General features: G+C 39.1%; 1 long non-coding RNA gene across 3 annotated transcripts in view; it reads right to left on the bottom strand.

Moving 5' to 3' along the window:
* Nucleotides 1–4,921: 4,921 nt before the first annotated feature.
* The window catches only part of LOC143110133 (uncharacterized), a 32,813-nt gene continuing 23,497 nt past the window's right edge, over nucleotides 4,922–14,237 (bottom strand). For all 3 annotated transcript variants that reach the window (XR_012984069.1, XR_012984070.1, XR_012984068.1), the window contains 3 exons: nucleotides 6,521–6,588; nucleotides 5,323–5,366; nucleotides 4,922–5,076 (listed from right to left, as the gene is read on the bottom strand). This is a non-coding gene — a long non-coding RNA (uncharacterized LOC143110133). The remainder of the gene's footprint in view (nucleotides 5,077–5,322; nucleotides 5,367–6,520; nucleotides 6,589–14,237) is intronic.

The following is a 14,237-nucleotide window of genomic DNA, read 5'->3' as shown; positions in this document are numbered from 1 at the left end:
GCTAACATACATTCTTACAAACATGTGACCATATCAACATATCTGTGCACATACCATTTAACCATACTGAGACTTATCCAAGATCTACACTAAGACATTCTGAGAACTATATTGTTGTGTGAGGACTATACTAACTATATGGAACTTGTATACTCGTGAATCATATTTGTTAACCATTCACACCTTTGAATCATACCTGTGCTGTAACATCTGTGAAACTTAGCTGTGCTGTTAGACCTCTGTTTTTAGACCTGAGCTGTGCTTTGTGAAAATGTAAGATTCTAACCTAAGTTCTGTCTAAAGCTGATCATCTGAAGGGCTGAATCTTATTCTTCAGTCTATCACCACCAAATGTGACTTATTACTATCAACTGAGACCTCTAGCTCTTGCTGCCAGTTCAGAATTACCACTGATAAATAGATCTGTCTTAGGATAATACGATTGACATTATCAAGTTCTGTAAGAATGGAAATTCAGTAGATATCTGGTTTCTCCCTAATCATTATTGGGTAACTTTAAATTGGTTTCAACAACTGTTTTTTTTTTACTCCAAGCTTACATTGGTTGATAAGTGTTCATACTGCTGTATTCTGCTGTATTAAAACAAAGAATGTTGATCAATATTGAATTAACAATTTATTTTTACTGTCATAGCCTATACTCTAAGCCAGGGATTCCCAAACTGTGGTACGCGAGCTGCTTCTAGGGGGTACGCGAGATGAAAAGGGTTATGGCGGACAGGTATAAAATGACAATTTTAAATCTTTTGTAATTAATTCATGAATAAATACATAATTTCGAATCGGGTCATAATGATATGGAAACATGAAATTAAAGGATATCATTTATAAACTCTGTGTTCATCAAAAAAAGGGCAGCTTATTAAACATGACGCCTGGAATAGCTAATAGAATGCGTTACTTTTGAATGCGTTGGATGGTCCGTGGGGGGAAAGTTTCGCGGATATAACAGGTTTTTGAAAACAACAAAAACAGAAAGGAGGAAAGGAGCAAAGCTAGGAGTTATTTCAGATGGGCAAGAAAGGTAACATAGGCTTTACATTTAACAAACTAAAGGTAGCCTAAGTTTAGCCTTTCTAGGCTGTATAGCCTAATGTTGTACAAACGAATACATCCTTGTCATGCATTGTTGTAGGCCTATTATAAGATAAGATATTGTATGTGGATGTAGTTAGGCTACTATGCAGGCTAATTTTCATAACTTTTTAACTGACCAAATGCACGCACCTAAAACCGGGAAACGGACAAATATTGTCAACGCGGGGGGGGGGGGGGGGGGCGGGGTGTTATAAAATGCGTTACGTTTTTATGTGTTTATGTGTCGGATGGTGGGGGTACGCGAGCCGAGTCGGAATGTAGGCGGTGGTACGCAGGGGAAAAGTTTGGGAACCGCTGCTCTAAGCTAACATCTAACCAAGTAAGTGGTTTTCAAGAATACTGTAAGTCTATGTAATCTGAATAATTATACTGTAAGTAATATAATGTTATAAACAGCAGCTTTTTTGCATTTACATGCAATGGTAATTCCCTGGAATTACATTTTCTAGTTGTTGTTGTTGTTGTTGTTGTTATTGTTATTATTATTATTATTATTACTATTATTACCTTTTCAAGAGTGAATGCGACTCTAACCGCTTAACAATACAGACATGTTGAAATAACCGTTCTAAAGGTCTGGAGTGGGACAAGAGTTATTATTTCAGAGGTTTTTTTAAGTTTATACTTTTTGAGAAATCTGGGATTAAAAATGGTAAAAAGGTCATTTTCCCCCCATAGACTTGAATGGAGGCTGTGATGTCATAATGGCCTAAAGCCAGCTGCGCTCGTTAAGCTCCCAGAGTAGTTCCCGGGCTAATCAGAACACTGGCACAGGTGTCACCTGTGAATCCAACTGTCTCAGCTTCTAATGCATACAATCTGGTGCTCCCTAAAACTACACATCCTGTAATTAAAGGAACACGCCACCCAATGTCAGTAGCAGTGAAGGACTGGGATTAAAAAACGGCCCTGGCATTTTCACCAACCAGTGGCCCACACGGGGACGCGCATGCACACGCGTGCATGTGCTCGCAACACACAGATATAACTTCACATGCACGGACATAACAAGTTTGTAGCCCCATTGGTGATTAACTCTAACTTTAATATGCATAAAGACTGAACCAAGAACATGGATATATAAATGCACAACTCCAAAAAAATGAATGCAATATGAAATATGAAAATGACAAAAGAATAGCCTAGAATACATGGATTTCTATGTAACGTCACGAAAACATGCGTGCGCAAGAGGCAGAAAGCACCATAGAACAGCATAGAGCAGTGCTCTCCATGAAAAGAACAAAATTAGTTTTTGTGCTGAAAACTGCACCAATTCGAAATCACGATGGTTAGAGAATGTTCAATATGTTCAATATCCCTAAAGGAATGCATGTCTTCGCCAAAAATGATAAAATACGATGTTAATGCAAATGAATGGCAAACTCTGAAATATAGCCTGAAATGAGATGTTATTATCATTGAGACAACAGGGGACCATATAAAAAATTACGATTGTAGTTTACAGCAGCCGACTATTTAAGTCAAGTTTATAACGTTGTGGCACCAAGCGTCTTCTGCCCCACGGCTGCGCGCGAATGTAGTTTTGTTGATAAATGGAAACCCATCAGAGCAGCCGCTCCACAAACATGTCTTAATTAACGTCATGCAGTTAACAAGGTGCGAAGGAGCTTGCTCTTCTCCGCAACCCTGTCTATCACGTCATCAGCATCCAAGTTCATTATAGGACCTCTTTCTCTGTCGCCATCAGCATAAGGGCCTTCAAATTATCCTGTGACAATCGTGTCCTTAGATTCTTGATGAATTTAAGAGTGGAAAAACTCAGTTTGCATGCCACTTGAGTACATGACAGTGTTAGTAGGAATTCATTTGCTAACCATATATAGTTGTAGGCACAGGTAAAGAGGTTTAACTGCTGGAGAAGGAAATAGCAACAGATTGCACAATTCTTGCAGGTAGCACATTTCTTGCTCACCAGGTTTATTTCTGTATCTTATATCCAGTGTTGGGAAGTAACTGAATACATGTATTCGGGATTACGTATTCAGAATACAAATTATGAGTAACTGTATTTAGTTACAGTTACATGTTCAATGAGTGGTATTCAGAATACAGTTACTTTGGCCATTTTAAGGGGTTACTTTTAGAATCCTTCTCATATGAATTTCTGGGATTTTTGAACTGAAATTCTAATATTTCTGTGAGATGATCTTGTGCATTAACAAAATGTATAATGTTTCAGTTTATCCTATAAAGTTAAGTTGTGGGTTTTTTGCTGACATCGCCTGTGGTTCTTACAAACTGAAATAGCAGCTTGATTTCCCACTTGATAAAATGTAAAACAGCGCTTATGTAATCCAAGTATTTAGAATACGGTACTTAGATGGAGTAATGTAACGGAATACGTTACAAATTACATTTTAGGGCATGTATTCTGTATTCTGTAACTGATTACATTTTAAAAGTATTCTTCCCAACACTGCTTATATCTCCGCGGCATCATCAAAGTCCGACGCTTTGACTGTATACTCGTTTAGAGGAGACTTTTTCAGACTGTCCCAGTGCGTGGCGAGATGTGTCAATGTAGATTTTCAACCGTAGCACCTTCACTGAATTTAAGCAGACATTCTCTTATGTTTCGAAGTGCATTTGGGGGCAGTTTATTAGCTTTTATAAGGAGAAAAGTCCGAGGATCAAGGCATGCTAGATCGAATTCCCTGTGCTGAAGGAAGTAGGCTAGACGCATTCGGTTTTGAAATTCCCAGAAGTCATTGCTTCATGTAGCCTAACTTTTGTAAACCAATAATAAAATAAAAGATACAGGCAGCGTATTTATTGTATTCCAATTTCAAACAATGCACTTTTAAATCATTTGATTGAATAAGGTTACAAAATAATGTAGACTGATGTAGGCTAAATATTGAGGGTCACCATGAAGAGACTCATGTCTGGTATAAATACTGATCAGTTTCCTACTATGAAGGAGGAAAAGGGAGTTCGAGATAAATGGCTTATTCGTAGCCATGTATCACTATTGATGCTTGATAGTGGGCCGAGAGATATTGTAAAACAGTCTTTACGATAAATGGGCCGCGCAAACCCAAGCATGCCACTCTGTGATTGGCCGGCCCAAACGGCCTACGAGGTGCCGCGGCCCTTCTGGCATCTGCCCAAATGCCAGACCGTCCAGTCAGTCACTGGTCAGTAGTAATATATGTTCTTACCTTCCTGCAAACTTTGGAGGACCTAAATGTATACATGGCTCTTATGTGTATTGGCGAACAAGGTACACATACTGTATGATACATTTTGAGCTCCAATTTAAAGGCAAAGCAATTTCACCTATCCAAACCATATATTTTCTGAAAGCCTGTCACTTGTAGATGCCATTTAACATACATTAGGACATACCCCACCTTCCTGCAATCTTTGGAGGACCTAAATGTGTACATGGCTCTATTATGCGTATTGGCGAATGAGGCACAGACGACACATTTTGAGCTCCAATTTAAAGGCAAAGCAATTTCACCTATCCAAATCATATATTTTCTGAGAGCCTGTCACTTGTAGATGCCATTTAACATACATTAGGACATACCCTACCTTCCTGCAAATTTTGGAGGACCTAAATGTATATGTGGCCAAAAAAACGGAATTTGGAAAATAATATAACTGGTTTCATAGGGCCCTATATATCCCTATATTCCACCCTAAAGATACAAAACATAAAAAAAATACTAAAGATAAACCTACACATGGGTTTGTAATGTCGGTGAGTCTCAGAAAAATGATAACATTTCCCAAAAGCATTATTAAAAAGACATACTGTATCAACAATAAATGTAGCTTCTAGAATGTATTGATATGTGTATGTTTGTGTGTCTGTGTATGGTGGAACCACCAGCTCCTGTTGTGGTCAAGTGTTTGTGTGCATGTGTGTATGTTCTAAATTGCACATTTCCTGTGGGTTCCCAAGATGAAGGCCAGGTTTTGCCACTGAAAGAAAATTAAACACAATTAGGTTACATTGACAACACAGAATCACTTTGAAAAGTAAGTACCGGTAACTCATACCTGAGTGTAGTATGAATAGTAGTCATGCAATGAAACAAAGCCATGTTTTTCTATTTTCATTAAGAACGTTATCACAAAGACCATATTTGGATATGGTGACATTACAAATGCTTTTAAATGCAATGTTCCAGTTAGAGGCTCCACCTTTGTAATTAAATAAAAACTCACCATGCCGGACAAGGACTCCAAAATACCTGGACCTCTGCTACTCCCTGTGAAGAGAAATGCATACTTTTCTTTTTTGGCGTTTTTATGCTTTTAATGATGGTGACAGTGGAGAGTGACAGGAAGCGAATGGGAGATAGAGCAGGGGTGGGATCCGAAAAGGACCACGGGGCGGGAATCGAACCCAGGTCGCCGGCATACGGTGAAGGTGCCCCAGCCAGTTGCGCCACAGCTGGGGCCAAGAAACACGTACTTTTTGTCAGTCACTTCGGTGCCTTTTTCACTTCAGCAATTGCTGACTTGTTTGTCTAAACTACATCACTACTGAAAAGGCCCCTTCACATTGTAGGAACTTGACAGTTTCTAGAACCCATTTTTGTGCATTCGGACAGCATGGAACTGGGGGATTAAAGAGTTCCTCTGACTGCTATATGTTCCTATAACTGTTTGTGCCCATACTTTGGGGTGGGGTCTTTTATCTTGACTGATGTGCATGCCAAAGAAGCATTTAAAAATATCTGTAAAAATAATGCAGCTTCTGCTTAAATTTGAGAACATTTATTAACAATGCTGATTTCTTTTTCTATGCCTTGGTATACCATGCACTTCTAGTCAATACACTTCAGTAGCTAGTAACTAAATGCTGTCCATTTCATTCATTCATTCATGTTCATGTAATGATTGGGCTACTAAGGCCATCCTTGAAAATATTTTTGTTTGCCATAACCCGGCCGACCCTGTCAATTTAGAACCGACCCAAATATTTTTTCTTTTTCTCCCGGTTGTAAACTTGTGTTAAAACTGACCAAATATGTTTTTACTCTTAACAACTAATGTAATAAAATAATATTTATTATATTTTAGTAGGTGTTCTCTCTTTAAAATAAAAACCTGCAGCGTCATCTACACCATTGGTTTACACATGTCAGACTATGGCATATGCTTTGTTTCATCAGCTATCAGGAGGAAATAATTTCTAATTATCCAGTTAGTAATAAGTACAACTATGTTCTTAGAACCATTGAGTCCGAATGTACCTAATGATGAGAGAGTGTGACTTTTTTGTCATTTCTTGGCCATCCTACGTCTGAATGGCTTGTGTAGTCTGGGCTAATGTCTGTGTACTCTAGTAGAAGTTGAGTTGCTTTGCATTTCCATTTTAGGTGATTCTGAAGTCCCCTTATTCTGCTTGTAGACCAACCTTTCTGGTCCTTTCTTTGCCCAGTTTCTTGACTGGAAAAATGTCCAATTTTGTATGGACATTGCACTCTGAAAATGAATAGTAAACAGATATGTGTTAACAAGTGTCATTGTAGCTAGAGACAGAGGCGTACACAGCTTCATTACTTGAGTAAAAGTACAGATACCCTTTGCTAATTTTACTCAAGTACAAGTAAAAGTACAACAGTCAGATGTCTACTTAAGTAAAAGTACTGAAGTACTTGTTTTTAAAAGTACTTGAGTATCAAGAGTACAAGAGTAGCCTACATTTTCTAAATGTTGCATTACTACTGCCACAGTGCTTACATTTATGTACAGAAACGTCCTACATGGAGTTATGGAAAATTTTAATGTTAAAGACACCAGGAAACGTTTTCGTGTTAATTACTCATCTTCGTAAGTCGGTATATGGTTAAATGACTCATTACAGGGCGAATGAAGACTGACTCGCCCGCCCCTACTGCCTGTAGGAAGAATATCCCACTTGCAAGTTCAGTGTATTGTACCCGCCGACCGAAGCAGGATCAGTTTACATCCTGCATCCACAGCACAGAGGCAGGGACGCTAACGAAACGCTAGCGATTGTTGCAAATGTGTGTATAATGGCAGAGCCGGCGAAGAAGCAGCGAAAACCCTTGACGGAAGATGCAAAGAAAGGGAAAAGAGGGGGAGTTTCGTAGAGAAAAAGCATCAGGCTTGCCTGGTGTCCCTTTAATACCTTGGAGAATGTAAAATTAATTGGAAGTAAAATCAAGTAATTTTCATCTTTTTACCATGTTGCCATGGATGGGCAGTATTTCTAATACATGTATTTAAAATACATATTTCAAATACAAAATACTATTTTGTTATTGAAACACTTGAAGCGAAAACTATCATTAACTTGTTCAGAAAATTTAAATAGTCTGGCGAGGTGGGGCCACAGGTTGGCACATTCCTGGGATGGACCTGCTGCGTCTTCATCCATTGTTTCATCCATGGTTTCATCTCTTATCTAAATCTGACCATGGAGTTGACTTTGGCGGAAAGCTGAAGGTGATTGCTGATAGGCTGTCCCAATCAGTGGCGCCTGCACAATCCAATCACGTTTGAGAGGGAAACAACAAATTGAGGCTTTCCGAGATTTTTCTTTTTTCCTTTTTTTTAGAAGTAGTAACGGGTACTCACGGTTATGGATAGAAATGTAGTGGAGTAAAGCAGTGTTTTTCAACCACTGTGCCGGGGCACACTAGTGTGCCGTGAGATCATCAGGTGTGCCGCAGAAAATTACCCAAATGTCACTCACTGGTCCAGAAAAGCAACTGTTGCATCAAATAATTTATAACCACATGCCCTCATTGATTGTATGATTGCACTATTTGTGGTATGCAGGCATTGTACAATGGGGGCCCCATATCCAGTATTCACAGAATCATCACATATCCAGTTCATAACAACAATTAAATTAGATATAGTCACCTACAAATGAAGAGGGTGCTTGTTTTATTGAGCAGGTCTTGCATAGAAGCCATAATAAGGCCATATCTATGTATTTGAAATTTTAGGATATGGTATGTTTATTTTTTCTTCACACAGGATGTTAGTGTGCCGTGGGACATTTTAAGTGTCAAAAGTGTGCCGTGGCACAAAAAATGTTGAAAAACACTGGAGTAAAGAGTACAATATTTGCCTCTCAAATGTACTCAAGTAAATGTAGTCCGTTACTGTCCGGCTCTGGCTAGAGAAAAAGAGAAGATGAAGGGGTGGTGTGATCCACATTGTCCACATGGGCTTGTGCCTTGTGCTTGATAGCATGCAATGTTTCTTATATGTGGTGTTCTTAACTGGACAGTGGCTGTGGCCTCCATCTTTCACCCAGCGCAACGAGACCACATCACCCCTGTCCTAGCCTCCCTCCACTGGCTTCCGGTTCGTTACAGAATTGATTTTAAAGTCCTTATTTTTACTTTCAAAGCCATTAATGGAAAAGCCCCCCCCCCCCCCCCCCCTACATCTCAGACCTCCTCTCCCCCTACTCTAATGTTGGGTCCCTCAGATCGGCCATGCAGGGGTTACTGACAGAGCTGGCCAATCTCAGGCACAGGGGCTACCGTGCCTTTGCTGTCGCAGCCCCCAAACTGTGGAACAGCATCCCCACCTCCATCAGATTCGCCACTTCAGTTGACACTTTTAAATCCCAGCTCAGAACATACCTTTTCTCTCTAGCGTTTCCCGATTCATCTTGACCGGAGCCCTGTACTGTAGTCTCTTTTGTGTATTCGTATCGTCTGCTTTATGATGTGTTTTTTTGTATGGTCTGTCTTATTTGTTATATGTTTGCTTCCCACTGGTCTCTGTAAAGCACTTTGGTTGATGCAAGTCATGTTTAAACGTGCTATATAAATAAATTAAAACAATTTAAAAAAAAAAAGTGGAAGCAGGCGCTACGCAATTGTTATTGCTAGTATGTGGCCAGCTGTTTATTCCGCCACCTGGCCTAAAGTGAAATGCACTGAGATGTGCTCTTATGAACCCCTTGCTTTTAAAGAGAATGTCTGTAGATAAATATGTACAAAAAAGTATACACACTTGACACACGTCTCTGGCCAACAATAAGTAACTGGTGGACCTAGAAGACAAAGGACATCCAACTATGAGACACATCAGCAAAAAATTTTAAATGTAAAAGTCTTGGCCTATACATTTTGGGAGCAAGTCATGGCTGGGCTGTGAAGTAGGTGTTGTGTAATAGCCTGCCTGCAGCTGTTCATATGCCACGTTCAGTAAGTCATTTTATCTTACTGCCAACAGTACTAAATTAGTTGTAAGTACTAAAACTCCTAAGGCCCCTTAGGCTATGATACGTTATCTAAACTTAAATCACGTAGGCCTAGTTGTGTAATTTCTGTTCGATCTATTCAATCTTAGTCCTCTTAGTCCACTTAGTCTTCCGGTCATACATTAAGTGCTTGATTTGGAAAGAATTAGGTATATGAGGAGTAGATGAGAACATACAAGCAGACAGGAGTGCACTCCAAAGTAGGCTATTGTCACTTATTCTAAAACATAATCTACAAAAATGTGTAAATAACATCAATTAAGCTACATTATTTCCAACCATGACCATGATAAACAGATGGAAATAATAGTATTTCAAATGAATCACCAACATATAGCTTGTGAAACAAGGCAGACAAACCAGTGTAGTCAGTTAATGAAACTAGGTAATTCACCTCTTTTGCACGTCTTTCCAATTAATACTAACTAATACACTGTTTTACTACTGTTTTACTAATGTACACAGCCTAATGCTTTCACTACTGTTTTACTGCTACACTGTTTTTTATGCTATATTAGCACACATGATCAATAGCTGCGGTCAGGCTTCTGCTACAATACTGAATGAATGAATGGCTATAACCCTATTACCTCAACCTGTTCTTGCACTGAAATAGTTTTTTTATTTTACCTTGTCTACATTATACTTTACTCTTCTATTTGTCCATATTATTTATGCTGGTCTCTAGACCTACTCTTGCACTCTTGCACTGTTGGACTAATGTTGGACTAATGCTGGACTACTTTTGCACCTTCACCATGACACTCACTCTCTTGAGCACCTTGCCATGCACACATAACTAAAGGACTATGGTTGGACTACTTTTTGCACCTTCACCATGACACTCACTCCCTTTAGCACCTTACCAGTCCCGGCCCTGTCACTACAAGCGTCTTATGCTTGATCACCCTCAAGCACATTGGACTTTCTTATTTAATGTATATAGTGTATTTCGTTTTGTTAGTTTTCTTAGCTTTCTTATCTTCTACTGTCTTTATTGTACAGTGGAGTTTAGTTATATGTTTATACTCTGTCTACTCTTACCGTAAAATCCAATTTTTTTTTTCTTTTTTTTTCTTCCATTTTATACACAATTAAATTGTGCTAGCTAGACAAGAAATGACTACAGTAACCATTGTCAATGAAGGACTGGGCTAAGACTGAGAGGTGGACATGAGGGATATTTCAATGGTCCTCTGCCATAGATTTTTGAAAGACTGCAGTCTCAGACCTTCTCCCATCTAAAGACAAGTGATAGAGTTGTTGAGTCACAGACTAGTCACAGACTATGATTTAGCAACAACTAAGGATCATGCAGGGTCACTATTTACAAGACTGCTACTACATTCCTTTAAATTATTTCCATCGTGCACTACATATCAACAGGAACTCATATGATCGCCTACTCATATCAGTCATTTTTTCGTGTTTCTGCAGCATTGTTTCATGTGTGACATCCCTAACAAATATAGAGTTGTTCTGTCACGTGGAATAGCCGACCAGTCTTCGTTGCTATGGATGACGTCATTACTCATGCACGAGCTTGACTGAAGTGACTACCTTGATTTGGTTTGATAGGTGGTCACTTCAGTCAAGCTTATGCATGAGTAATGACATCATCCATATCAACGAAGACTCACTCGTCATTTTTCACACGTCATTTTTCCTTACTAAGAGTTAGGGTTGCAAAATTCCGGGAATTTTCAAAGTTGGAAACTTTCCATGGGAATTAACGGGAATATATGGAAATTAACGGGAATAAACAGGAAATAATGGGAATAAACTGGGAATTTTTAATATGGCAAGTTAGTCTATAACAGGGAACTTAAATGTAGTGGACAAAACCCCATCTTGCAGCATAATATTAGTTAAAACAACCTGATTTAATGCAATTTCAGTCAAATGTCTACCCTGCACATACGTCAATCACATGCACACAGCAATCAGCATAGGCTACTAGACATAAAGGAAACCTATGGTGTGTTCATGTGCATGGGGAAAATAAATTCCCAGTGAAAATGTCATCTCATGTGGGAATAACTGGTGTGAAACTGGGGGAAGTTTGCAAACAGAGTTGCCCAGTTATGAGCTTGTCGTCACTTTTGTCCTCATTCAAATGGGTGTACGTCATTTTGCATAAACTGTAATGGGACGATTAATCTGTCTGATTAAGCTTGACAATTTATATATATATAACTTCAATAATCTATAAGGTTTGGTTGGGGTGGTATGTTGTGTCATTATATATTTTTTAATTTGTTTTAGCATTTTCTGGGATTCTAGTATTCTGACTGAATCTGGGATTCTAGTATTCTGACTGATAGTCAGTTAATGTTCCAACCAATCGGATTTTGTTGTTGAGTGGCGTGGTGCATCTTGGGCAGTTCAGTAGTTTCAGAGTTGCTATCTTAGCACGCTAGTAAACCATAGGCAGAGAATGGGATTCCCGCTAGCATGGTAGCTAGCTTTGTATGCTAAGCTAAGCGAAAATACGAACAAACAAATCATATTGCTTATTACGAAACAAAATGTTAATATTTGTATATGAAACAGTTCCCAGTTAATTCCCGTAAATTCCCATAATTTCCTTTAATTCCATGAAAGTTTCCAATTTGGAATATTCCCAAAATTCCCCAGCTTAACTTCCCATGGAAAGTTTCCGGTAAGTTTCTGGAAATTTACCGGAAATGTTCTGCCCCTTTGCAACCCTACTAAGAGTAGGTCTGAAAGGCTTTGAGAACTCCTAGCTAAAATCTTTTAGTGTGATTTAGGAGTAATCCTAGTTGTAAGATGGGAATGTAGCCCCAGACTTTTACAGAAAAATGTTGTTTGGTCCCCACCCATCTCGTTTCCCAAGTGGTCTATCTTCAAACCGATTTTGATACCATGCTGAAGACATACTGGGTGCTCACTTAGCGTTACGATGTACACATGTGACAACATGATGTGATGGTTGAACTAATAGTTTTGAGAATTTGAGAATTTCAATTTCCAACCTGAGAAATGCACCAAAGTGACTGAGAAAAACTGTAACACCACTTAAAGCAACACCAAAGAACTTTTCCTCTGTCGCACCATGCTATTTGTTTATCCAGCAACGGCTTTGCAAATAACGATGTCCATAGACAAGGTAGAATATGTTGCATGATTTTATGAAAGTACGATGTATTGCGACATCATGCAAGTCAAATTTGTAGTTTCTTATGTCTTATTCCATCGAACTACAAACCCGCTACCCGATCTGGCAAACTTACATAGTGCGGTTATAGCCGATAGAGGGCCGCGAAGCGAATGCAGAAGTGCCGTTCACCCTGTTACGAGTTGATGAACCACGGAAACAATTTTGGAAACATTATTTTAAGGTACAAAAAACTCTTTGGTGTTGCTTTAAAGTAATTTTGGATTACATAAGGTCTTTCACATCATATGATGTCATAGTGATGATTACTACCATGGCAGTTGCAGCCCCTTCCTCTCCTGCCTCCATGGCTGCCTCCACGGCACTCTCCTCTCTCTCTTCTGCGTCCTCTCTCTCCTCTGCCTCCTCTCGCTCTCCTGCCCCCTCTGGCTTCCCTGCATCCATGGCTACTTCCTCTGCCTCCACGGCACTTTCTTCTTTGCCTCCACGGCACTCTCTTCTTTGCCTCCACGGCACTCTCCTCCTCTGCCTCCACAACTGCCACAGCCCCTCTCTCTCCCATCTCTTATTGAAATAAAATTACAATGATGTGAAGTCAAGGTTTGTTTGCCACAGTTTCTCTTAAACATTATACACAGAATGTATTTGAGCACCTAATTAACAGTTAATCATTACACAAAATGTATACATTAAAAACAAAATTAATTTTCTTACGTCTCTTTTTTTTTTGCTGGCTCCTCTCCTGGTGGAGTCCATCCTTTCATATATATATATATATATATATAATATGAAAGAGAGAGTATATATATATTGATCCCCAAGGGAAGAAAAAAACCAATATGTAAAGCAAGGGTGTGCTGATAAATTATGTTGGACAAGCGACAGATAAATAATAAAAAAACATACCCTCTAACAGGTTTCTATACAGAAACTGAATCTGTTTAATGATGTTCTTAGCCAGGTCTGGGAGGTCATATGGTAACACGCATTCTGTCCCCCAGACCTGGCTAGTATTCGAATAGGTCCCGGTGAGTAGTAAGGGCGTCATCCCCAGGGCCTTCAGTTTTTCCACCTGAAGGAGTTGCAAGACAAACAGTTGTTTCATAAAGCACAATAAATGATTAGGAGGGTCAGAGGCAATGTGATCTGTGATTTTCAGCAAGTTAAAAACATGACCGTTGTCATGAGAGTGTCTGTGTGAAAAGAATAACCAGCATGGTTTTTTTCCTGCTCTGCAACTTAGCTGTAAACCATGGGCACATACCAGTTGAATGCAGGTCAAAGTGTTTGCTTTACGTGGCCATAATCATAAACTACACCATAATATAGTCCATTGGCTAATTCACCACCTTCATTCTCTTTATATTAATATAACTTTTTACAGGGCTTGCCATTTTTAGAACCACCCAGATAAGTAAACCATTGAAATTAGAGGGTGGGGGTTCAGTCACTTCCTGGTGTTAAAAATATGGGGGAAGTGACTGAAAAGCACACTCACTGCACCACAGCTGAGATGCCTTTGAGCAAGGCACATAGCCCCAATGGCTGCCAGCAACCCCTTGTTTGTGTGTGCTCCTGGTGTGCTTTATGCTTATAAAATGTGTGTGAGGATTAGATTAGATAAGAGTAGAAGGGAATTAGATAAGAGTAGAAGCAGAGATGGGCAGTATTTCTAATACATGTATTTAAAATATGTATTTCAAATACAAAATACTATTTTGTAATTTGTATTTTATTGAG

The sequence above is a fragment of the Alosa pseudoharengus genome, unplaced genomic scaffold, assembly GCF_046254945.1.
Source record: "Alosa pseudoharengus isolate Yale_2024_CS ecotype anadromous, Long Island Sound unplaced genomic scaffold, YU_APseudo_1.1 YU_APseudo_1.1_scf_7, whole genome shotgun sequence".
In the NCBI taxonomy this organism is placed as follows: Eukaryota; Metazoa; Chordata; class Actinopteri; order Clupeiformes; family Clupeidae; genus Alosa; species Alosa pseudoharengus.
Note: the sequence above shows the minus strand (reverse complement) of the source record. Positions and strands in the feature narration are given on the sequence as shown.